Raw genomic sequence first — 26,786 nt, 5'->3', positions numbered from 1 at the left:
AATGTTGCCCCCTCTTGACAAAATCCCACCAAACTTCGCAAAAACATTTATATCTAGATCGATTATCAGTTTGCCAAAATAAGTGTAGATTCATCAAGTGTCACCTCATTTATAAGCCATTACATTATTTTGGGACCCCCCTCTAATTCTCCCCCCTCATGACAGAATCCACCAAACTTTGTAAACTCATTCGCAATCAAGTCACAAATATACCATCCCATCCTCATCACCCCTCACCTCCTTAGAGATTATTTGATAAGTTTAAAAAGAGCAATGCTCAGAAAATATTATTGTTCCGAGGGTTCAGGCATGTATTTTTATACATACGTTGATCGATCGCACAAACATTTCCAATGCACCTTACCTTAGTTTTCCTCTTGTGTACACATGCAAAATCTGGCAACAGGGCGCGGCCATCTTGTGCTAATCTTACCCGTTGCTGCATCGCGCAGCGGGATTCAAACTGTGGGGCGCGACCCCCCAGGGGTCCGCGGGTGCATCACTGGGGGGCCCTGTGAGCTCAGCATAAAATCTAAAAAAAAAAGTTTTTTTTAGATTGGCAGAAATGGGCAGAGTGGCTCACATGGTCGGGCTGATGCATGAAACTGTCTCAGGCAACAATGAAAAAGTAGACCGCAGTTGTAAATGCATATTCATTCCTTTAGTCACAGACTGGGCCTCATTACAACTATGGCGGTACGGTAACAACGGTGCCGGTAAGCTACCGGCACCATTGCTATCGTACCGCCATAGTAAAAGTTGTGCTCGCGGGTGCCTGACAACCTGCACAGCTCATCAGATGCACCAGCACCGTTATTAACGGTGCCGGTGCATCCAAGCTCCCCATTCTCATTGAGCCCTATCAGGCTCAAATGCGAATGGGGATCTACCGGTACCGGCACCCACGAGAGGGCAATTATCAGGTCCGCCTAACTCGGCATGACCCGGTAATTGCCCATTCGCGAGTGCCAGACCCAGATGCAACTCCTGTGGCAGCCATCCCGGTTTTACCGGTACAGCTACCGCCAGGGTTGTAATGAGGCCCACAGTTTCAATAGTACGCAAGGGGGTGCTTTGTGTTCAAATGTAAGTAAATTGTGATATATTCAGTAACAATGGTCAAAATTACTAACTGCATAGTAAAGTAACTCATCAAACTGGTCCCCATTGGCCAAAATGGTGGCCCATTTTGACTGGCCCACACTAGCATTTTACATTTTTGGTACAGGCATTGCCCTATAGCCCATTCCGAGCCTGGCGGCTCATCCATTATGGAGGAGCTAAGGAGCCAGCCTAGTGAAACAGTGAGCACTCCCTCAGCTGCTTTTTCCAGCTGATGGAGTGCTCCTGGGCTGGCTGAACTGTCAAAGGGAAAACGGTTTCCCTTTGACAGTTCACTTTAGTTCCCCAGCCACACATGCTCACTGAGCCATACAAGTGTTGGGGTGTTTTGCTTCGCCAGCATTGCATAGCTCATTGAAAATGCTGGCTGGGGCACTGAATGTCTGTATGTCCGAGGAGGAGATCCTACCTCCTACGCCTCCTTGCACATACGGACAGAGCAGCCTGGAGCAGGGTGTTTTAGCACCCACATGCAGGCCAATGCAGAAGGTACGTTTATGTTCATTGTTCTTATTTAAACATGCGTATGGATGCGTGTATGCTTATGTTATGAGTGAATTTATGGTGATGGATACTTGTGTCAATGATAGAGTGATTGCTGTATAAATGTGCAGCGCCTTGCATACACACGTAATCATGTTGATTGTGTTAGGCCCAGTGGGGCCCAGGGGACAGGGATGGTATCTTTTTACTGGACATCATTTATAGATGTCCAGTAAAAAATGTCATGCCTGCCCCCTGGACCCACAGCACCAATTGCAAACTGTTTGGCTATTTACCCATTTTTGTGTTAAAATTATGCTCTACAATGCAACATTTTAACCCATTATTTAAAAAAAACATTCACAGGGGGAACCCCCCCGAATGCCCCTTTATTGGTTCTGGCTCTCTCACTAGGCTCGGTCGCTATGGCATTTTTGGGGTAAATAGTTATGCCCCTCCACTTAAAAAAATCACCAGCAGCCACTGGCCCTCAGAATGTGTTGGAAACGGGATGGGAGGAACCCACGTACTATGGTGGGAGCACAATGGGCAGGAAGCATGGGATAGTAGTGGGAGCAGAGTGGAGAGAGCCCAGGGTGTGTGATGGGGTATGGAGAGACCAGGGACTGGGTAGGAATGGGATAAGGGATCCCAGCGAATGTGATGGGAGCAGGTGACGTAGCACAATATATACTGTCAATTTGGCATTTCTGGGGGTCCCGACCTGCCAAAATTTTGCTCAGGAGGGCCCTGGCCAAAACAATTTGAAGACCACTGGACTAAGATGAAATGCCCTGATGGCACTAAATAATATGCCACGCTCCTGAGCCTCACATCACCAAACCTAGTGATATTGTCCACCTTTCTCTGTGACGTTCCTGAGCAGTGTACTCAAACACGCCCAGTCATCACCTACGTGACGTGACGCAGAACCCGAAAATCAACACACAACTTCTCACAACACAGCATGGCACATTTCGGAATACTAAACCGTACTTTAAAAAGAAACAACAAGACTGTATAATTTGTAAAGTACTTTTATTTCACAATAAACGCTCCGACAACATCCGACTATTGCCATATTCAATCAAATTTGAAATTTCTTTCTTCGCTCGTGATCCAAAATGTTTATCGTGAGTCACGCGTTGTTCTTTTTGCGTACACAAGGTGTTCGTTTTGGATAAAAGATGCGCTTGGGTCACACAGTGAATTCCAGGGCTTGTGCATCAACTTGAGGCTAGACCACCGTAAAGGATGTTATGTTGCTCCTAATCACTAGTACAGCGTAAGGGCATATCTGCCCTTGTCGATCGTCCCAAAAAACTGTTAAACACATCCAGTTGTTCACAAGTAGCTGGAGCAGGCGATTAAAAAATCTGTCAGTTGGCATCTGGAATCTATGACAATCGCAAAATGGCAAAATGTACCTGTTTCGGAAACATAATGGAAATATGTCTCACTAGCCGATCTTTATTGCAATTTGCTTCTGAGAACATTGCTATGTAGTATGATCAACTCTAAACGGGATACGAAAGCTGACGCTACAATTCTATGTGCTCATACATTGCATTTTAATGAAATATTAGTGTTGAACCTGGGAGAACTGAGTAGTGGTCTACATGCATATCAATGCTGGCCTGTCCATCTGGACTGTAAATAGAACATTACACACAAAGGTAATACTTGCGTTTCATTATAATATGCCACAGAACAAACGACTACAATGTAACCCACAAATAATGCTCAGATAATGATAAATTGATGCTCGTTCGAGTATAAAATCATCCAAAATTAAACTTACATTACATTCACCATTTCCATTCTCTTGGCGTAACTCAGACCGCAAGGCAGACTCTGTTCGCACCAACAATTTTTCATAAACTGAATTTACATGTTCCTTAGTCCACTTTTTGAATACATAAGCTTATCATTTCTTACATTATAAGAACCCTCCTTCATTCAATTCCTTTCGGAATGGTCCCTTTGTCTCACGGTCAAAAAACAATTGAACCTTATACTGTGTGTCCGATGTGTGGGCTTCCTGAGCTCGCAAACAAAAATTCAAAGCTGGTGATGACCTTCACTCAGAATCAAAATACATTCTTACTTTGCAATAACTTGCCACACCGCATACATGAGAACTGTAATTCTCATGCACGTGTAGGGCAGTCTTTGCATCAGGCAGTGCAGGTGGCTTCCTGAGGTGCCGATTGTACTTTAATTACATTTTAACACAGACATGAATAGCGCTTTCTTTGCCACGCTCTGGGTGTAGCACAACAACATCAATTTATAAACATCAAACATCATTGCAAAGTTTCCTTACCCCTTTGCAGTGGGTACTGTATCACTTCTCTGCACAGTGCTATTAGCCTGCAACCTCCACTAATTTTCAAGTTGATTGCATTATTTCAGTGACAACACAGATGGTGAGGCAGAAACGCAAATGGTGGACTTGTAAACATAGATTGTAAGTCAATCAACCACTTCTTCAGGTCCTCCACAGGACTGTTCACAAACATCCTAACTGTTCGCACTTTCACAACAAAAAAACACCTGTTTTTTGCTTCTTGCAGCCACATGCCATCCCATCCTCATCGCCCCTCACCTCCCCAGAGATTATTTGATAAGTTTGACAAGTGCAATGTTGTGTTTTTCAATATGTTTATACCGCGATGTCCGTGGACACCAAGCACGGAGCCAAAATGGCGGGCGTTTCCAAAAATCTGACGCACTTCACGCTCTTCACCATCTAATCAGGGGACACGTCACCAAACTTTGCAAAAGATTCAGAGTGGGCCATATACTTTGTTTGCAAAGTTTGGTGTGGATTCGTGGATTCGTCTAGGGGGAGCGAAGTTATAAGACTCCCAAAAAGTGATCTTTTTATGGGATTAGCAACTTAACCATAACTACTCATCCTTGGTGCTTTGCAGCAGAGAGGCTGAGAGGTGTTTCAGAAATGAAAAATTGAGAAGATGGGAGAAGCCCCAAAGGTGAGAACTCAACATGATATTTGGTGGAGGAAAAAGTATGCCATCAAACTTTGGACAAACTCCTCCACGAACATGCAAGTCTAATAAAGTTCTTGACATCAGGAAGAGACTCAAAACTCTCTGTTTATGTATTCACTCCTATGGGAACACTGATTGTTTTGAACCACAGTACCTAGATGTCCTGGCCATCGGCGCTATATAAATACCAATAGCAATAGGAATCACATCAGGCTAGAGTTCGGGAGTGGGAGAGAAGACACCATGTGAAGTTGGGGATGTGTGGGTGGGTTGAGGAGCCAGTTTCGGGTAAAAAACATTTGGTTTATCAGGGGAAGACACAGGAATCTCATGAGATTACATCAGCAACGCTGCAAGACATGCTCAGAATGAAATGTGCATCAAATTAAGTGGTCAGTGATAGTGTTAATGGCAGATGTTTATGGAGAGAAAAATCAATTGAGTGGAATTAGGGGACCTTGAAAAAAGAAGGCAAATACATTTTGAGTGTCTGTGAGGATGTGGAAGATTTTTTTTTAAATCTGAGCAATTTTTCCTGTTATTGCGGGAATCAACATACCAGGAATTTCAGTTATTGGACATTATTACATTGTAATTATCATAGGAATAAGAAGTTAGAAACTAAAACTCTGCATTGCCTATATCTACTGTGCAGGGGGCAATGAGTGTTTGGTAACAAATTAATAGTTCACATGGCCAGTGACCATATATGTGTGTAACACTCACAGAGGCCACGGCAGAAAGTCATATCTATTGAGACCTCAAGAAACTATGCAACATGTTCGGCTGTGACCAGTACCCATGTGTGAAGGCCATGGCAAGTGGGCCCAAAAGAAAACCATTGGTAGAATATGTGCAGTGGCCGTGACAGAAGGCCATGGCTGGTGGTTCCTGAGGAAACTAAGGTATAGAAAATCCCTTTAAATTCAGTGAACAAACATATTTTAAGAGTGAGTTAAGTTTACCGGATTTAATGCAACAAAATGACTGAAATTCAGCACTTGCATTTCAGTCAAGTCCCCTTCAGAGAAGAACATGCATAACACAAATCAGTGATAGGGAATGATGGCCAGGAGAGGGCCAGGGAGGAAAATGGCAATTGTGGGGGGCGGGGGACCATGGAAAGTGGAGGGAACACTTGATGATTGCAAGTGTGGACAGGGAAAAGGTGAGGATTTTTTAACATTATCAGAGGAATAACAGGAACATCCCATGGGCATGGCTAGTTCAATGCCTCTATATGTGTAGTTCCTTGCCATTACTGGGGGAATCCCACAGGGAGGGGGAGAGAGTGAAAACATTTTGTTCTTACACCTGCATGTATCACATCTCCTAAGCAGGGGGTAATGGATCCCAGTGTAGAAGGACATGGCTAGTGGGCCCCAAAGTAACCTATTGGTGCAACAAGTACAGAGGCCACATCCACAGTGGCCATGAGGCCCCCAAAGAGACCTATTGGTGAAACATATATAGCAATGGTTAGTGCGCCACAAAGAAATCTATTGTTGCAACATGTACAGTGCCCACCACCAATGGCCATGGCTAGTGGGGCCCAAACAGACCTATTGGTGCAACATGTAAAGTGGCCACAGCCGAAGCCCATGACTAGTGGGCATGAAGAAACCTATTGGTGTAACATTTACAGTTGCCACAGCTGAAGGAAATGGCTATTGGGCCCAAAAAACACCTATTTTGCACCATGTACAGTGGCCACGGCCGAAGGCCATGGCTATTGGGCCCCAAAGAAATTAAAATAAAACAAAACCTTTGAAATTCAGTTAAAAAACGTTAGTTAGGAGTGAGATAAGCTGATTAGATTTAACATGAAATATACTTAGCAACAAAACCTTTGATATTCAGTGAAAAAAAAACCTTGGCTACGAGAGAGTTAAGGCGATCAGATTTAACACAACAACACCCCTGAAATTCAGCAATTGCAGACGCATTTTGAACAAGTCCACTAATGACATTGTACATGACATCACTGATGGAATCATTATGTACATCATGCATGAAATTACTGACATCACTGGTTTTATTAATTATATTTTGAAATGTGACCTATATATTTTTTGGGATCTGTAACCTAGGCCGACGGGATCATGTCACTGAATGAAGACGGTCTCTTAACTGGCTTCCACTAGATCATCAAATACTGCATAAAATACCTTACTCACAAGTGCTTTGCCAATAAGGTACCACCGTTTTTACCCAGCAGAACAGCAAAGGCCCCTGTTTGGCACACCCTCTGCTCCCGTAGGTCTAGCAAACTAGCCATACCCAAGCACAAGGTATGAAACTTCAGAGGCACTTGTTTTCTTGTTTATGCCCCCACATTTTGGAACTCCCTTCCCTCTTCTATCAGTGATATCCTTAGTTTAACTAGCTTTGGAAAACACTGAAAGCATGCATTTTTAAATCTAACCATTAGGAGTTTTCTCGTACCTGAAAGATATCTGATCCGAACCTTCAATCCCCCCTCTTTTTTCGTTCTTCCACTTGTGCGCACCGAGGCCTATGGGTGTGTTTCACTTTACAAATATTAAATAATAATAATATTAATTATTATAAACAGTATAATGCATACTGCCCGTGTTTCTTTAAATGTGACGTGTGGTATGAAGTTGTAAGTACAAACAGACATTAAACAAAGAAGAAATCTATGTAAGCATGTATGTGTTAGGAAGAATCACCTGCAGTACTATTTGGGAACACTACAGTCAATTTGAACTACAAGTGTAAGCACAATTTCACCTTTGGTACCTTTGGTACAAGCGTGTACTACACAGTAAAGTGTTAGCGATGGATGAGCAGCCAGACTTATCTCAAGAGTTTAAGTGAGCAGTAGAACAAGTTACACAAAGGACCAACCAATACAGTGATTCAAGTAAACACTTATTCAAGGTTTCTTGGTAAAAGAAGATACATTTATTTACTCAATCAGTTATGAAACTTTATGCTAGCACAGGCAGTTCAATATCACACAAAGATACACTACAAAAATCCAACCGGTAAGTAACTGAACAAGTTTAGCTCAAAAATGAAGTAGGAGCAAAATGGCACTTCAGATACTTAGAAAAGGGAGGAAAAGACACAGTTATAAGAATATACATCCCAAATATATTCATAGGCAGGGCAAAGGGTTTCACTTAAATACAACCAGCAATTCTTCTCAACAGGCCTGGGCCAAAGTCAAAGGTTCAGAGTCTTTTTTTTTTAGGATAGCACAGTTCTGGTATATAACAGTTAAGTCTTTGTCACAGATTTTTAAAGAATTTGGCTAGGCGAAAAGTTTGACAATTGTTTAGGGAAGGACAAGCCTTTTTAGTTGAGGAAAGTTTCACAAACTTTCTCGATGGCCAAAAAGATTTCCAGACCGTGTTTGCACAGTACATTTTTAAAAGAAGAAAGCTGTAGCTGAGGCAGTTGTTCCTGGCAGTTTGAGCAGATTTCGCTGTTCCTGTACTTCAGTCGTGAGGACAGGAAAGAGGACATCGGGAGGTTCCTGCACTGCCCAGGGAAGAGGCCAAAAGCTGTAGCAAGACGTCGGTTTAAGGTTGGAGTGCCTTAAAGACCCCCTGGTTTCCTTCCCTCTGGCTATCTGGTTTTCAACAGCACTCTGATGAAAATTCAACCAGAATAGGACAGTGTCCAGGTGGCTTGCGAGTTGGTTGTCCCATCAAACTCAACGGAAGAAGTTAACCTTGGAGGGCTTCTCTGTCGTCGGAGTTTCAGGCAATTCGGACCTGCAGCTGGGCTTCACCGGTCATCCAGGAGTTGCAGCAGTCCTCTACCTCCCTCTCGTCTTTGGTTCTTTCGTTCCAATGGTCGACTCTGCTTTCCAAGTCCCAGAGACATGCTTTTAAACAGTTTTGCCCCGTCGATTCAGCCTGGCTGTCACTCACCCAGCAGGGTGGCTGTCCTTGCTGAACAGTCAGCCAGCCAATCACACCAGAGTGCTTTCAGGCCTCCTAGGAGACTAAGCAAAGGGCGTTTCGGGCACCTCCCTCACATCCTGTCCACCCCAGAGACTATGGCACCAGAGGAGGGCTTCAGCACAGAAGCTTGCCAAAGGGCACGAACAAAGGGACCAAACCTGGTTTGGCGCACAGAGTTACATACAAGAAGGACTTTTCCTAAAAGAAATGGCGAAAAATATGACCAGAGTCTGTTTTTACAGATAAATCTGGGGCGCCATATTGAAAAACATGGCTACCCCTTATTTTGAGTTACAGTTGTTAGCGGTCACAAAAAATCATGGTAGTTGATCTAAACCACTGCCACTAGCCATTTAAAATAGGAAAAGGTAACATTTTACTGTTAAATGAGTGTTTTGACTCAGGGGAAGCTAAGCAACCCCTCCAGCACTCTATAGTAAGGTAGGGTGTGCTGGGTCAGTAAATTTAAAGAGACTAGTAAAGTCATTTTAACTGTACATGTCCTGAGAGACAGTAGTCATTCTCAGGGAAGGTATTTAAAACTTTGGGGAGTCTGAAAAGACACCCCTGTGCCACTGCACTGAAGGTGCTTTGATACATATAAAGATGATGCCACTGGATTTGTTTTACAACTCCATAACCAAAGAACACAAAAGTAAAACACACACAAAATACATGGAAGAAAAGGCTTACACTCTTCCCAGGAAAACAATCAAATCCTAGAAATCCAGCAACATTGCTGGGAGTCTCAAAAGGTAAGGGAAATTAGCACATTTGGAGAATTCTCCCTAACACTCGTCCCCCCACAGACTAAGCGACAGGAGGATTTAATCGACTCCTGGTTTAATCTCCTTACTCCAGTCAGTCAAACATCCTGGAGAGACCATCAGCATTTTGGTGGTGACACCCTGACCTGTGTTCAATGGTGAAATCAAACCCTTGCAGGTTGATTGGCCATCTCAGTAGTTTTGGGGTTTCCCCTTTCATTTGCATCAACCATCTCAAGGTTTGGTGGTCAGTTTGAATCACAAACATAGATCCATACAAGTATGGTCTAAAATTATTCAATACCGCATCATGGCCATCTTCCCAGCACAACCTATGCTTCCCTGGCTCTTGCCCATCCAAGAGCATGACTTCAGCAGAGGTCTTCAAGGTGTTGGCAAAGACCTTGAAGAGTAGGACACTCTCTTTGACCTCTGCTGAAGTCTGCCCTACAGGGTCCACCTTCTGCCAGTAAAAACTGCAGCTCAGGATGGTCTGCAGGATCCAGATCTCCAACAGGAGCAAGGTCCTCTTCCAGCTCTGATTCCTCAGCAGCTGAATCAACACCACAAGGTTGTTCCACACACTCAGCCTCAGCTGTGTCAGAGTCACAGGTGTTACCTTTGACAGTCCACTCGGGGATGTCCTTGTTGGTAGCACATGAGTGCTGGCTGGTTTCTTCCTGGAGGTTTTAGGTTGTCCCTTTTCCTCATTCTTCCTAGAAATTGCAGTCAGTAAGTCCTGTTGACTGGGACTTATAGTTTCCTCTATAATCTCCTCTGGAGAGCCCCTTAAGGTACTCTCTCGGGCCTTCATAGTCTGCTCCTGTTTCCTTTTGCTGGGAGGCCTGGGGGTGCTTGATACAACTCCAAGAGTTTTTAAGTCATTCCCCAACAGGACTCTCCCAGGTACTTCACTCTGCACACTTACAGGTATGTTGACAGGCATATCATTACACTGGATGAGAGCTGGTAACTGTGTAAGCATTTGGACAGGGACTCCAGCAAGCTTAGTTAAGATTTTGGGTGCCTTAGCAACATCCTCAACCTTGAAAAATGATTCATCAACTACAGTTATGCTTGCCCCAGTGTCTCGAATGGCAGGGTTCCCTTGACCATTGACAAGAACACTGTCTTTATAATACTCTTTAGTATTATCTGGGATAGAGTTATACACATCTTAATTCTGTTGTTCCCACAGACCCATGGACACTAAAGAGAACTGGCTGAGACTATCATGGGTTCCTCAGCTAGTAAGTGAAAGTTTCCACTTGCCATTGGTACTTCATCCACTGGGTAGAAGGCTAAGGAGACAGTGTGGACCCCTGAAGGTTTACCCTTGCATCTGGGATCCCCATTCACATGGTCAGTTGACCCACAAGCATAAGATGTCCCAAATGTTTTGATGAATGGGGTTTTGTTTTGACCTCCTTCTGGTTTATCCCCAGAAGGTACACTAGTTTTGGGCCCTCTTTTGGATTGGAAGTATTATAATTCTCCTTGTTGTCTTTCTTGATGTGCTTTCCCTCATCCTTCTTCTGAGTTGCCCCAGAATCCTTGTGAGTAGCCCTGTTGGCAACCCACACGTCAGCAGCCCTTGCTAACCTCTTGGGATCAATTTCCTTAGAGTCAGCCAAGTGCTGTATCATCTCAGGAGAGCAGGCATCATAAATAGACTCCAACATGAAAAGATTTCTCATAACTTCATAAGTGTTCCCTCTGTAACCCTTAACCCAACCATCTAAGTTTTTCAAACATTCAGTCACCCAGGTAGCCCAAAGGGTACCATCATGCTTTAGGGTCTCAGGGAAGGTATTTAAACCTTTGGGGAGTCTGATAAGACACCTCTGTGCCACTACACTGAAGGTGCTGTGTGACACACATAAAAAGATGATGCCACTGGAGTTGTTTTAAAACTCCATAACCAAAGAACACAAAAGTAAAACACACACAAAATACATGGAAGAGTGGGAAAAAAGGCTAACACTCTTCCCAGGAAAAAAATCAAATCCTAGAAATCCAGCAAAGTTGCTGGGTGTCTCAAAGGGTAAGGGAAATTAGCACATTTGGAGAATTCTCCCTAACAGTATGTACTTTGGAGGGGTAATCTATTATGTTGAAATACACGTTCATAATTTATTTTCAAATGAAATGACTAAAACTATAAGTAATACCATTGTTATGTCTATAAATAATATATACTTCCTAATCTTCAGTTATTTTCTATAAATGTAATTACGTAGTATAAGTAAATGATTTTGTTTGCATATTAACCAAATTTCAAATGCTTAAATTATATGTTATCACTATGCACCCAGGCTCGTACATTCTTCTGTATTGGATTTTTATTTTTTACAAAACTTGTCATTTAGAAATTAATGTGTTCATGTAATGTTATTACAGCAAGGCAAACTTTACATTTAAATGTGAACATTGACTATGTTGATAATACTTACTATCTACTTCTATCTATTCTATAATTAAGCATTGTAATTGTTTACTAACACATGAAATTCAAAACATTTGTGTAACATTACATATTTTTATTTTAAACTTTATAAATTTGTAAGTTCTTCAAATTAATGTTCCACATGTAATCATATCATACGTGTGTATTATTGTATTGCTCATGTTGTTATTATTGTTAAGTGTAACAAAATAAGATATGTATCAAAGGAGGTTAACAGAAATATTTTAACATAATGTCACATTTGATGTAATTATTGATCTCACTGGTGATGTAATGCATGATGCAATTAGTGATTTCACCAGTGATGTCATCTGTGATCTCATAATTTTGGTAATCAAACACACGCAACAGAGGGCGCTTAGAAATAAATATACATCTGCGTATTTGATTTCAAGCAAATGTTAAATTTCAAAACTTCATTTATTTTCTATACATATATACATTTAGAGTAATAATCACTTTTTTCAATACCGTTGTGTGGAAATCTTAACATATATCCGAATACATAGTAGTTTCTTGTCAAAGCACTTTTCATGTCATTTAGAAAATGGTTCTTGTACACATTTATCCTACAGTGAATCAATACATATGTTTATTTTACAATTTAGTAAATAATTTGGGTTCAACATGTGTTCAACATGTGTCTTTCTACAATTCCTTTTGTAACTATATATACATACTATAGTGAACATATCTTACATATATTTGGTGCAAACAGTAACATTCTAAGCAATGTACATGTTTACTTTATTGCTATTAAAAGAAAGTAAACATATTTGTAAAATATTTCATATGTATAATTCAGATATCATCTTTTACCAAAGTACTACAAATGAAAGCTTCATAGGTAGTGATATGTTGCATGTGTAGCTGAGGGTTTTATAACAATTTACTCATTGTTATGAACTATTCTAAAATGCTATTATCAGACATGTAGAAACGTAAGCGTGGTTTACATATGTGCAAATACCCTGATTGATCGTATGTCTGATGACATTAGTTAAATATCCGTTGAATGTGCCAAGATAAGCTGGTCCTGAGTTTCCCAATGAGCTGAATTTCAAGTGGTTTGTTGCATTATGTTTACTCATCTTAAATGTGCTTTAAGGTTTTTTTTTTTTATCTCAAGGGTTTTGTTATTCCATAGGTATTTGTGCGCCTCCTGCAGTGGCCACTGTACATTTGAAAACACAAATGGGCCTTACCTACTGTATATTTGAAAACACAAACAGGCCACTAGCCATGGCTTTTGGCTGTGCCCAGTATATATTTTAAAACATGTGCAACGGTTTTGGGTGTGTGGTCGAGCAAAACCTGACCTTTTTTGTCTATGGGAAAATGAATGGGGAGTAGACCAAAACTGTGTTTTCTTTTCTTTTTTCTTAATAATGTTTTGATATTTTAACAATTATATCCCAAAATGTGCCGTTTAAGGGGCCTATGTGTACTAAATAGTCTGCAAAATGTCAACCAAATGAATTGTACAATTCATGTTTTTGGGTTTCCGATGCAAGTCCAACTCAAGGAGAGGTGAGGCTTCTCCTTTAACGAGGACTGCCATTTAAAGCCCTTCAGTGCTTTTTATCATTGGGCCTCATTACGACGCAGGCGCTAATGGGTTAACGGCGCCGTAAAAGGCTGCAGCGCCGTTAACCTATTAGCGCCTAATTACGAGGTCCCTTTGCGGGACCCAACCTTAACGGCTTGTGTAGACCAGCCGTTAAAGTAGGGACCCGCAAAGGGACCTTGGTGCTAATTACGGTGCTGCAATTTGCGGCACCGTACTTAGCGCCTTCCCCATTCCCATTGAACCCTATGGGGCAAAAATGGGAATGGGGATGGGCCATGGAGGAAGGGGGAATTACCACCCTGCCAACCTTGTAATGGGGTGGTAATTCCCCCTTTCTCCATGGCGGAGTCGGTAACTTAGCACCATCTGCCACTGTGTCCATGTTCCTGGAAAGATGGTCCAGATATAGATATGCCACCTAGCTCGCATCGGTTGGATCAGCTGGCTCATAGCATGACAGATTTACGGCTGATGCTGCTTAATACTCGTTCAATTTCTGCACAGGTGGCTGATTTCCATTATCTCTTGTCAGACCGTCGTCCTGCTCTGCTCCTTCTTACTGAGACTTGGTTACAGGAGGGCTCAGACCCGCTCTGATTCAGGCCATCCCTGATGACTACAAGATTATTCATCATGATCTGCCCTCACCCCAGCGTGGGGGTGGGGTAGCAGACATGCTTAAATCTAACTTTGTAGTCACTCAGATTTGGTGTCCTCATTCTTTAGCTATGGAAGCCTTATTATTGAAAAGTGTGATCTCCCCTATCTTTACCTGCCATTGTCTGATTATCTATCTCTCCCAGGCTCTTATGTTGGTTTTCTTGAACCTCTATTAGATTGGCTGACCTTCAGGTAAACTATATGCACCTTGTTGTGCTGAGCGACTTTAATTTGACATTTAACTGTCCTTGGGCCCCAGCCCTCAATCTATTTTCTGATAGTCTGACTGATCGTGACTTCCAACAACATGTTTTAGGATCCACCATTAAGCTGGGGCGCATGCTTGACCTTGTGCTGGCAAACGAAGCTCTGCTAACGTTTCAGTCTGTTGAGCCTGTACCTTGGTCGGATCATTATCTGGTGACATGTATGCTTAAATGAGTTTGGGTACAGCATAAGGCCCACCCTCTGAAAGTTTGGAAGCACTGTTGGCACTCGGCTGATCTGTAGGTTTTACTTCCTCAGTCAAAGCAAAGTGTAGGATGGCCTCTGATACTTCTCTCTCGGTGCTCACACCTTCTCTGTGAGAAGCAGCGGATGAAGTGCATCTTTACAGCTCATTCAACCTCGTAGGCTTCCGTCGGAGCCATGGTTTTCTGAACAGCTAAAAATTGCCCTATTTAAACTCAGACAGGCTGAGCGGAAATGGCATATTACCTCTGATTTCAATCTCAGAGATTGGATTAAAGCCTGTTCAGCAGCCTTCTCTCCGGTTATTATAGCAGCCAAGAAATTGAGTCCTCTCTGTGTCAGCCAAAAGCTCTCTTCGCTGTGGTTAAATCTCTGTCTTCCTCGGCTAAATATGTTCCTATGGTTAGTCCTACTCAGGAACTATGTGACTCTTAGTCTCAGTTTTTCACTGCAAAAATCGAGACCATCCAAGCTAATGTCATGATGCCTACCCCCGGAGCATCAGGCCAGGCCCAGCACCCCCGGAAGCAGGCATCATGCCCTCGGGTAAAAGCCCAGCGGCCCCTTATAGGGACTCTTTGGACTCAGTCCTGGCGCCTTTGGCGCCAGGCTCATGTTGGACATCAGTCCTGGCGCCATAGGCGCCAGACTCATAAAGGGAGGTGTTTTGTGCACTTAACTGATGCAGACCATGCTGCACGCTTCAGGCCTCCCTGAGACCTGAAAGGGACTATTTTTTCATAGGGACTATTTTTTCACTCGGGCGTGGCCAGGGAAGGATACATACCTAGTTGGGGAAGGATACATACCTGGGACTTCTTTGGAGGCTATTTAAGCCACGCCCAGACAGCAGCTCATGCTTTGCGTTGTTCTGCTTCCTGCAGCTTAACGCTCACCGTGTCTGCTCCTGCCCCTGGATACAGCCACGCCCGTCTTGAACCTGGAAGACCTGCAATGAAGGAAGAGAAGAGAAAGGTGAAAACCAAGGATTATTTCAAGCTTCTTACCTGCATCCGGAATCTTCTCGCCAGCATCCCTGAAGGAATACTTCAATTTAAAAGCATTGCGTTGCTCGCTGCAGCGCCACGCTTCACTCACCTGTCCTGTCCTCGAGACATCTCCCGGCTCCATCGCGGCTGTCAGCATCGGACGCCACATCTCTGCACCTAGGGGAGAGAGGAAGAAACAAAAGGTGAGCAGAAGGACACACAGAAGGAAAGCCTGATTAACAGCCATAATACTTACCGGCTTTTCTTCCACATTTCGGGTCGGCGCCGCCCCGTTGGCAGGTACCGTACCCCGGCCCCTATGGGGAAAGGACTAGAGACATTTCAGAGGAATGATAAGGACATCTAGAGGGATCGCCCTCATTACTACTCACCTCGGCAGGTTAACCCCTCGACGCATCGCCTTCATTCTGCACCTGAAATAAAGGACGGATCACAGGTGAGAAAGACAGCATAAAGGGGGCCTCACTTGAACTTTGAACTTTCATACTTACGGCGCATCGCTCAGGAAAGTCAAGTGGATTTTGCCAGCGCCATTCTGAAAACCAGTGAAGTAACTGGACGAACGTGCGCCCCTTCACCAGAAGCAGGATGGAGAGTTCAACCTTCCAAACCATAAGGTGAGCTTAAACCGGGTTTGGAGGAATAGAGAGGAACGGAGGGGGGAAGGGGGTAGCTAGAACACCATTCTGCAGACTGTTAATCCCCTTTCTCATCTGCAGAAGGATATTCCTACGGGCCAAGGAAGCACGATTTGGAGGTCCTGTCCAATCGGTGTTCCGGGTCCTGCGCATCACGCTAGAAGAGGCCGCAGTAATCCAGACTAGATCAGCGCCCCCGTGGAACCAGGTGGGCGTTACAGCTAACATCTCAGCAGTCGCAATTGTGGCTACTTCTGAGAGTGAATTATCAGGTCTTAGTAGCTTGAGTGTATTAAAAGGATGGTCATCCTTTCCTCTTTTTACCGAGGCTATGGTATCCACTGCTTTTCAACAAATCAAGTCAGGTGCTCCTTCTGACATGGTCCCACTGGCATTCATGAAGGACATCTCCCGCGAGATATTGAGGGGGATCATGTTAGATATCAATACCTCCTGCCAATCAGGGGGTATCCCTCTGGAAATTAAGTTCGCTATGGTGATCCACCTTTTGAAAAAGCCATTGTTGGACCCATCACTTCTTTCTTACTTCCGTCCCATTTCTCATTTGCCTTTCCTTATGAAGGTCTTGGAGTCCTTGGTTTCTCCCCTTCTATCCTCTTTCTTGGAGTCCTCTGAACTACTTGACCCAGGCCTAAAGCCTGACTGGGGTACAGAAAGTGTCTTGGTTGCTGTCCAGGATGATATGGCCAGGCTGGTGGACGCAGGGAGGGTTGGTGCCCTGATTTTATTAAACCTGTCAGTGGCTTTGGACACTGTGGACCACCCCACACTGTTGACCCGCCTGGCCCAGATTGGAATATCTGGTCAAGTGTTGGCCTGGTTCTCTTTGTTCCTGGTCGATAGAACTCAAATCCTTTCCCTCAGTCCATTTTCCTCTAGCCCCTGCCCCCTTGTTTGCTGTGTGCCCCAGGGCTCTGCCGCGTCTCCCATTCTTCTCAACATTTACATTTGGCCATAAGTGTGTACCATCCGCTCCTTCAGCGGCAGGTGCTATTCTTATGTCGAAGACACTCAGATCCTGATCTGTATAGCTCTTGATCAGGCTGAGATATTGTTGTGCCTTCATCAGTGCCTGACGGCCATGGGGGATTGGATTAACCAAAATTGGCTGAAGTTGAATGGAGACAAGACAGAGATGCTGGTGGTAGGTCCTACTCCCGATTCCTCACTTTGGAGGTCCTCCTTTTGGCCTTCCTCTCTTGGTCCCCTTCCCGTTTCGGTGGCTAAGGTGAAGAATCTTGGAGTGGTCCTGTCTGCTTCCCTCTCCATGGATACCCAAGTTTCAGTGGTGTGTCAAATTGGCCAATTCCATCTCAAAATATTGAAAAGGGTTCTTCCCATGCTACCGGCCTTCCTGCGCCCACCAGTGGTTGCGGCCATGGTGTGGAGCCGATTGAATTATTGTAATGCACTCTATCTGGCTGAACCTAAGGGTATAGTCCAATGGCTTTAGCGCCTGCAAAATCTTGCTGCGAGGGTGGCAACGGGGCCACCCTATGGGGAATATAGTTTGCCAATCCTGCGTTATTTGCACTGGCTTCTGGTGGCTCAGCACATTGGATTTAAGGTGCTCTGCATTGTCCATCAGGCACTGCATGATCGGGGGCAGAATACCTCCAGTCTAAATTAATTTACCTGCAACCTTCCAAAGCGCTCTTTGTGATCATCTTCGGCAGGTTTGCTATGTGTGCCTCCCTTCCACCATTCCCGTATTGGTGGTCGGGCCTTTTCGGTGTCCACTGCACAATTATGGAATGACCTTCCGCTAGCAGTAAAAAAAACTGCCAAATTACCTGCCATTCAAGAAGGCTTTAAAAGCATATACTCACAGTAAGTGTACATGTATCTTAAAGTGAAATATACTAAAGTAGTTCAACCTTCCCCTTCAAAGAAAGTGTGCAAGACACATTATCATTGAATTAAAAAAAAATCATGAACACCAGAAAAAAAACATGAGAGAGGAAATGTTCCAATAAATATGCTGCCAAATTATAAAAAAAGGTGCTCACCTTTTAGAACCAGCAATCTGTAGTGAAATATTTCCTGGAAAACTAAATCCCAATAATAAACAAGTGCTTGTAGTCTTGTGGGGAAGCATCTGGGAACATGACAACCTGAGCAAAATCCTGGTAGCCAAATACTTGAGCAAACTTGCTGAGCTAAAAAAAAAACAAAAAAAAACAAGGGGTTGCGTCTGCCATCTGAAAGAAAGATACACTACCCACCCACATATGCCCTTTATTTGTGCCCTGAAAAGCAGCCACATTCAGTGGAGAATAACTGCATCAGTGTCTTCGCACACCTTGGGCAAATACTCATGAATAACTTGCCCCCTCTGCATATCCCCTCCTCACTCCCATGTCTGTCTTTCAACATGACTCTGCTTTATAAAGATAACTTGAAAAGTAGACATACCATAGTGTCACTGAAATATATACATCCTTGTAGAACTATGTTAACCCGAATGTGTGCCATTCAGACTGGGAGACTCCAATACCAGAATAAAGTTCAGTAAAAGGAAAAACAATGGTCTTGCAGAGCTCCCAGATAGCATTGGGAACATAAACCTTTAAAACATATCCAGGATATATTATAGGCTGGTGATAGCTGCCCTATAGTTAAGGTGAGTCGGACTTCCATCCGAACCCCTCAAAATTCTATAGTTTTGATTCCAGTTATGGATTTGGCCAACATTCCTTGAGTGTTTAGGTACTCGCGAGGCCCTGACTGCACATTTTCGCAAAGATCAGTTAAAAAGGTAAGACACGAAAAGTTAATATGAATACAATATAAAAAAGTCAAAGTTGCGCCCTACTTCACTATCATTTTCCCATTGACAAACTAGGTCAATTTTTACCAAAGTGTTGAGCCCAAACAGCTAGACAGATTTGAACCAGGTCCAAAAAAAACCTGGGCACAAAGAGTTGACTCAAGACCCGTGCCTGGTATGCGGTTATTCTGTACAGTAGTTATTTAAATATTTGACGGAAAAGGAGGTTCCCCTTCTCAAAAATATACAGCTTTATCTCAGATAAATTACCAAAACCAGTGTTTTTTAAAAATGAAATGACTGCCATCTTGTTTTTTCCTTGATGTGAGAGATAACTGCAGTTATAGCCGAGGAAAACGGGAAACAAAAAGTAGTTAAAACGCTGATTGCAGGTTAAAATAATTCCAAATGACATTAATCTATTTGTGAGGAGGTTGCTGGACACAACTTTACATTTGGAAGTTATGGGAGGTCCAGGGACTGATTTTGCAACACAAAGCTTTCTGTAGCTGTGGCTATAGCCTCGAATATCCGACATATCAAAGCAAACTGCATCAAAGAAACAGCATGTATTGTGGGGGGAAATGGAGATGGCAGGGGAGCTGAAGCCATCTAGGGAGTGGGGGGAGCTGGCACAGATGAGGTGGCACTTGGTGAGGGCCTGGGGGGGCAGGAAAGTATTTGTTTTATTCAGCTGTTTTTCCGCTATTCACAGCTATATTCGAGGCTCTAAAGGACTACAGATAGTCAGTGTATCAGTAGTTTCGTGTCCGCAGCTATAGATTTTGGGGTGTTTGTGTTTTATTTCTTATTAAAAGTTATTTGTATAGTTATAGTGACATTGAGGGTGAAAAATCACTGGAGACTCAATACAAAAAGGAGTGTGGTAAAATGGAAATTCTTTGAAGGAAAATATAATGAAGTAAAAGGATTACTGTTTATTTACATATATACGTATATATGAAATAAAATATATATATTGTTAAATTAATAGGAAGATGCTTCAGCCACCCTGCTCTAGTTTTAGCTGCCCTAACCAATGTATTGTAGCTTGTGTATTCTCACCCACGTTACTATGTCTTGTGTAATTGTACCCATTAAATGTACCCTCTTTACCTTATTGATTTTTTTTTCCAATGGCCCATTGATTACTATTTGTGAAGATAACAACAGCATGTAGTGTACTACATATGAAATATGAGGGTAAAGACATTTGACTATTTAATCATGTTTCATATAGTGTGTGTTTTCTAACACATTTTATTTTTTACAGATAGAAGGATATTACTTTATCTTTCATTTTCTACATCCAGTGAACGTATTCCCAACCTTTCTACCTAAGACATTAACTATATGGCCACCTCTTTATTCTTATTCAATGTACACATATATAGCAATGTCAATATTTCTTTTTAAACATATAGGCATAACCGCGGCTACCGTGTAACCAATGGGGTGTTGAATTGTGTAGGTATGCTTAACCAAAAGCAACATCGGGAGGTTGTAGCCGTGGGTTTCAAGTTGAAAAGTACACGTTATGTATTCAAAGAAGTACTTTTTAAGAACTATCTATTTCATACATATGTATATATGTATAAAAGCCCATGTGCCCCCCCTAAAGAATCATCTTTTAACCAAGGCTATAAAAAATGTATATGCATAAAGTGTAGTTTTCATCATGAAACTGGCGGCTACAACCTCCAGACGTTGCTGGGTTTGACCATGCATCCGAATTGGCTGCTGTTATATTGAAACATGTTTTTGGATGTTTTTTTCATTGTATTTGTGTTTTTATATGTGCTATTAAGAACTGGGCACGCTGTTTTGAGGCACACTGAGTGTAGTATTTTAGCACATTTGGAGTACTACTTTGATGTTATGAAGAAACGTTGCATTACCTTCATCGGTTAGGTGTACTCCATCATGTGTATACAAATCTGTTATGTGGAACTGTATGTTGTTGTTTGAAATCCATATTTGGTTGTGGTCTGTCATGAATGCTGAAATTACTTTATTAACATTTCTCCGTGATTTTTCAAATGTACCATTAAATCTGGTGGTCCATTTCCATTTTTTCCTTGGAAAAGAAAAAAACGGTGTGAGGAAAAAGTTCCATTTTTTTTTCCAAGTCTTGTTTCATCATCAAAGGAAGGGTCACGGCTCCTACATTACACAAATGATTGCCTCCACAATAAATTAATATGATGTCTGGCTGTCCTGTACTTTTCAGTGGGAACAATTTTGGAAAAATGTGGTCCCAACGCATTCCCTGCAGTCCAAACCATTTAATTGCAAACTTACTCAAACCTAGGTCCATGTTATTATTTAGTTTTCTTACAACAAGCCAGTATTCTAAATAGCCAACCGTCTCCATGCATCCACACAGTTTTAAAACCAGCCATGAAACCTGCATATGACGTCTGGCTGCCCTGTACTTCTGAGAGTGAACAATTTTGGAACTATAATGGAAAATTAAAATACAGTTGATGCTTTTCATATAAATAGCTGTGACTGCGACAGCTGCCAATGAAACTTTGTGCTCTGTCAGAACAAGTAATACCAACAAGCCAATGGAACGTTGTGTATTTTTAGCGGATGCAGCCGCTAGCTACAACAATTGCCTTAGCCATGACCGGCAGACTCAAACCCCCAGCTACAAAAGCCTGCCCTAATGAACAACATCCAACTGTCACTTAGATAGTCACATGTCTGGGCATCCACTGGTAGCCGTGGCTACCCGTACATTTTTTGCAGATTCAAAAATACATATTAAAAAGGTGTAAACATCGCAGGTATGAGTCTGCCGGTCATAACTGCGGTTACAGCTGTTTGCATTTTGGTGAAGTGATCATATTAGTTTACAGATGTGTCACCACAGTTTTTTACATGTCTTTCTGTTTGGATGTTTTCACCTCAAGGCATTTAAATCTGAAACCGTTGCAATATATATTTTATCAATGTGTAGAATACATGTATGTGTACCCGCTGCTATAGCTGGCCTCTTGTTGTAACCGGGGGTATAGCTGCATTTGTAGAATTTGACGTCTTTAAAAAATAAAATGTTGATTTTGTTTAATTGTCTTTTTATATGTTCCACGAAGTAGTGTTTAGAGGATTATTGTTACAGAGACATAGCTACTGTCACTTGCTGCTATTTTCATGCCAATAGGATGTCATGGGTTTTGGTGACTTATATTGCTGCGGTTAAAATGCCCCTTTCTGTATCTGTGGCTCTAAATGTGATGTAAAGCAATGTCTGATTGGTTGAATGACGATATATAATGAAACATGTTGTTGTATTGGAGGGTGGTGTTTACTTTGCATTCTACTAAGAGTGACCTGTGTCATTAGCAGTTCTGAGATTGAAGAGTAGACATTTGCTATTTAAGTGGAGCATTTTTATAGGTTGAACAATTGATAGAAATACTGTAGAAGAGAAGATGCTGCAAACTCTTGCACTGCTTTTTCAGGTCCTGAATCTTTTTAAGAGGATTCCAGAGGGTTACATGATTTTGACATAACATCAAACTGTAATGTGAAAGAAATTGGGGAATATTTTAAGAAGCATTGGCTAAGTTCTTTTTTTGTTGGTTTGAGGATGGTGATGTGGGAATAGCAGGACATATGATTTGTGGAGAGCAATAATCGGTAGGGAGTAGAGTTTACTTTTAGAAAAAGGCATTTAATACACCAGTGGAACAACTCCAATGAACACCCAACTCAGAACCTCAGCAGCTGGTAGCTGAAATAAGCTTGTTACTAGAATATTGGCATCTAATGTATCTGTAAGACCCATGAGTCCGCTGTAAAACCTTGCCAAGCATACGTATGCGCTGCTAGCCTCTCCATGATGGATGGAATCACGCTGTTTATCACTCGGCGGTGCATGGGCAACTGCAGTCTCACCAGTGTTACTGTCCTGCGATGTGCTGTCGCTACTTCAAACTCAACCTCTACCTTGCCCGTAGGACGGGAAGGAGGAGTTGGGTCTGCTGTCTTCTTGGTGTCAGCTTTTTCCTCTGTATGGCCTTTGACTGCTTCTACAGATGGAGGAGCAGCCTTTGCCTGTGCCAGTTGTGGCAATCACCCGAGGGGTAAATACTTTTTTCAGTGAAGACTGAGTATAATCCAGGGCGACAACGGTACTTACAAGCTTAGACATATCCTTGATGAAGGTTTTGCCAAAAAGTAGTCCTTTGACTGCCGGCTCGACTTTCTGCGTATGACAATTCCCTAGCTTAGTGTCAATTTTGACCAGAATTGAATGCTAGTTTTCTGTGGTGATGGTGTAGTTTGCATTCCTAAGAGACACACTGCTCCTTGTGCCTACCAAATTCCGTCCAAAATCTAGGTATTCGACTTTGGCTGAATACCTTTGTAAATACTCACTTGGAGGCGAATGTCCGCTTTCTATGTTTATATAACTTTCTGTGTTTGCAGGAGATAGGCAAACATAGAAAGTGGAATACGGGATGCAGCAGCCAATGAGGTATTTCCTAATTGCTTGATGCAGCCTGCCCAGGGAACCATCCTGGTGTGGTCTGGGTACGGCTGGGTACGGCTGGCAATGAGAACTGTGAGTGGAACATGAACCCCAATTTTTCAAAGCCAGCCATGCCCACCATGCCCAGACCACGCTAGAAGAAGAAGATGATCTCATGACCATACCCAAAGTAAATAACTTTATATTGATTATTTCTATCAGTCCTTCTAATAAACCATCTGGTACGGGTCCACAGGAACAATGTACATGATAACTACTGAAAACATTTCTTGTGGCATTGGGCCTCATTACGAGGTTGGAGGTAGCCATGCCCTTAATAAGGGCATGGTTATCCTCAAACTCGGGGCCAGCTCTGGGTCCCGCGAAAGGGGAATTTCTGGGCCATTCCGGCCTTGGCGGGCCCGGTAATTATCCTTGCACGGGACCCGGAGAGGGACGTCCTCATTCCCATTTGAGCCCCCATAGGGCTCAATGAGAATGGGGAGGATGGTAGTAGCGTACGGTCCAAAACGGTACAGTTGCTACCATCCTGCTCTGCTCGCGGGTGCCGCCCTGCACGCATGGTCTGGCCAGGTGTGCAGAGCAGCACCCGCGGGCAAAACTTGTAATGTGGCGGCATGGTAACAATGGAGCCTGTAGCACTACCAGTGCCGTTGTTGCTTTACCAGCACTATCGTAATGAGGCCCATTGTCTTCTAAGTCTTGCAATGTTTATTGTTTTACATGTTCCTCCCTGGTTAGACATTTAATCATAGCAGCAGAGATGAGGATGTTGGGTGGGCCCCCAATCCATCCCCACCACAGAAGAAAGCAACTGCAATGAAGTCCATCGCAGATCGTTGGTGTTACTTCAAAGTAACAGAACACTGTTAAACAAAAGAAGCAGAGGATGTCCAGTGAACATTGTGCAAAAACCCACTGAGACATGTGCCTTCAACTGTTTTCTTTGAAAGCCTGGGAATGTCAGTCCAAATAAACAATCTGGGACAATGTTGATGATGAGTACTGTAAATCATGTGAGCAGCACAAAAAAAGAAAATTGGAATCAGCATCACCTCCATAACCTGCATCTACCTGTGGGACACCACCAACAGACAGTCAACCCTCAATGTTTGAGGCTGCTGCTTCAATTCCACCTGTTGCTATATTATCGGCACCCAATTTATCTGTTATGAACGTAATGTGCTGCATATGCCACAACTGGTTGCCTTTAAAAATATTTTAAAAAGTAAATGATTGCCATGGAAACGAAGGCAAGTCGCTTCTCCCTTTCTATGTCAGGCACTCGCTGAAGGATCACTGAGGTACATGGCGGCGACTGGTGCCTTGTCAGGCTGCTAAGGACCCGTTGAGGGCTAATCAGATATTTTCTAACAATTTTATTGTCCCTTGTAAGATACTAATTGTACGTAAACATTTCTACTTGGATACAATTAGGAAAATTAACACATTCAAGATATAGTGGAAAAGGAAAACTGTTACATGCAATGTAATTACTGTTGTCACTAGTGATGGCATGAGTGATGCGATGTGTGATGTGAACAGTGATTTGATAGAACATGTCATTAGTGATGTCATCAGTGGTGACATCTATGATGTTATCATTGTGGTCAAAGGCTGCGCCCAATGAACACAGACAAGGTGTTGAATTAACATTGATGTCCCCAAGCTTTACGATGGCTTGTGGGAAAGTCCACTGTAAAACCTTACCACATAAATTACACATGACTTCCTGAAACTCTTTCTTGCTGTGTTTGTCCTTTATGCAGAAATGTTGCCAAATTATGTTTTTTTGTGCACATTGCTTCTTCCGTGGTGGTAAAACTGAAGCCACCCACACCACCTCATCATCACTGCTGGCCGTAGTCATTTTGAAATGCAGGACCGTGGAGGAAAAATAAAAACTGTAAAAATACACAACACAAAAAGGACTCTGCCACTTCATATCAAAACACTTTTACAAAAAATAAGATAAAATAACAAAAACGGACAAACTACAAAGCACAAGACAAAGGACAAAGGTATAGGAAGAAGAAAGGTAAAAAAGGAATGGATAAAAGGAGATACTTATTTTGAAAAGTTCCTGAAGGCTCACAATGAATTTCACCCACCAAGAGTCAAAAAGCAATTACAGAAAACATAAAAGTGGTGCTTGATAGAGGGTATAACCGCAGTTAAGTGATATAGCCAGCCGGGATGTGTTTTCCGTAAGTGCGGGTCTGCCCAAGTGCAATGACATGTTTGCACCTAAATTATTGACCAATCGCATGAGTGAACAAAGAGATATGCCTGCACCTTGCCTGTTAGGGAGAATTCTCAAAATGTGCTAATTTCCCTTACCTTTTCAGACCCCCACAACTTTGTAGGATTTCTATGATTTGATTTTTTACCTCGGAAGAGTGTGAGCCTTTTTTTCCCACTCTTGCATGTATCACGATGTGTGTTTTACTTTTGTGTTCTTTGGTTATGGAGTTTAAAAACAACTCCATGAGCATCATCTTTTTCTGTGTCACACAGGACCCTCAGTGCAGTGGCACAGGGGTGTCTTTCTGACTCCCCAAGGTTTAAATACCTGCTCTGTGACTGACTACTGTCTCCCAGAGCATTGAAAGTTAAATTGGCTTTACTAGTCTTTTCAAATTTACTGACCCAGCACAACCTATCTTCCTATAGAGTGCTGGAGGGGTTACCTAGCTTCCCCTGCGTCAAAACACTCATGTAACAGTCAAATGTTACCTTTTCCTACTTTAAATGCCTGGTGGCAGTGAGTGGTTTAGATCAACTACTGTGATTTTTCCTGACCGCTAACAATGGTAGCTAAAAATCGGGTCAGACATGTTTTTCAATATGACGCCCAAGACCTATCTTTTTTTGCCATTTCTTTTAGGAAAAGTCCTTCTTGTGTTTGTCTCTACGCACCAAACCAGGTTTGGTCCCTTTGTTCATTTGCCTTTGGTACGCTTCAGTGCTGAAGTCCTCCTCTGGCACCTGAGTGTCTGGGGTGGACAGGATGTGAGGGAGGTGCCCGAAACTCCCTGTGCTTAGTCTCCTAGGAGACCTGAATGCACTCTGGCATGATTGGCCGGCTGAATGGCCGGCAAGGACAGCCACCCTGCTGTGTGAGTGACAGCCATGCTGGAATGAATGGGGGAAAACTGTTTAAAAGCAGATCTCTGGGATTAGGAAAGCAGAGTCGACCACTGGAATGAAAGAACCGAAGACGAGCTGAAGGAAAAGGACTGCTGCAACTCCAGGATGGCCGGTGAAGCCTTGCTACTGGTCCGAATTGCCTGGAACTCCAATCGTCAGAGAAGCCCTTCAAGGTTAACTTCTTTCCTTGAGTTTGGTGGG

Source organism: Ambystoma mexicanum, chromosome 7q, assembly GCF_040938575.1.
Source record: "Ambystoma mexicanum isolate Mex_15411 chromosome 7q, UKY_AmexF1_1, whole genome shotgun sequence".
Taxonomy (NCBI): domain Eukaryota; kingdom Metazoa; phylum Chordata; class Amphibia; order Caudata; family Ambystomatidae; genus Ambystoma; species Ambystoma mexicanum.
This window is presented reverse-complemented; position numbering follows the sequence as displayed.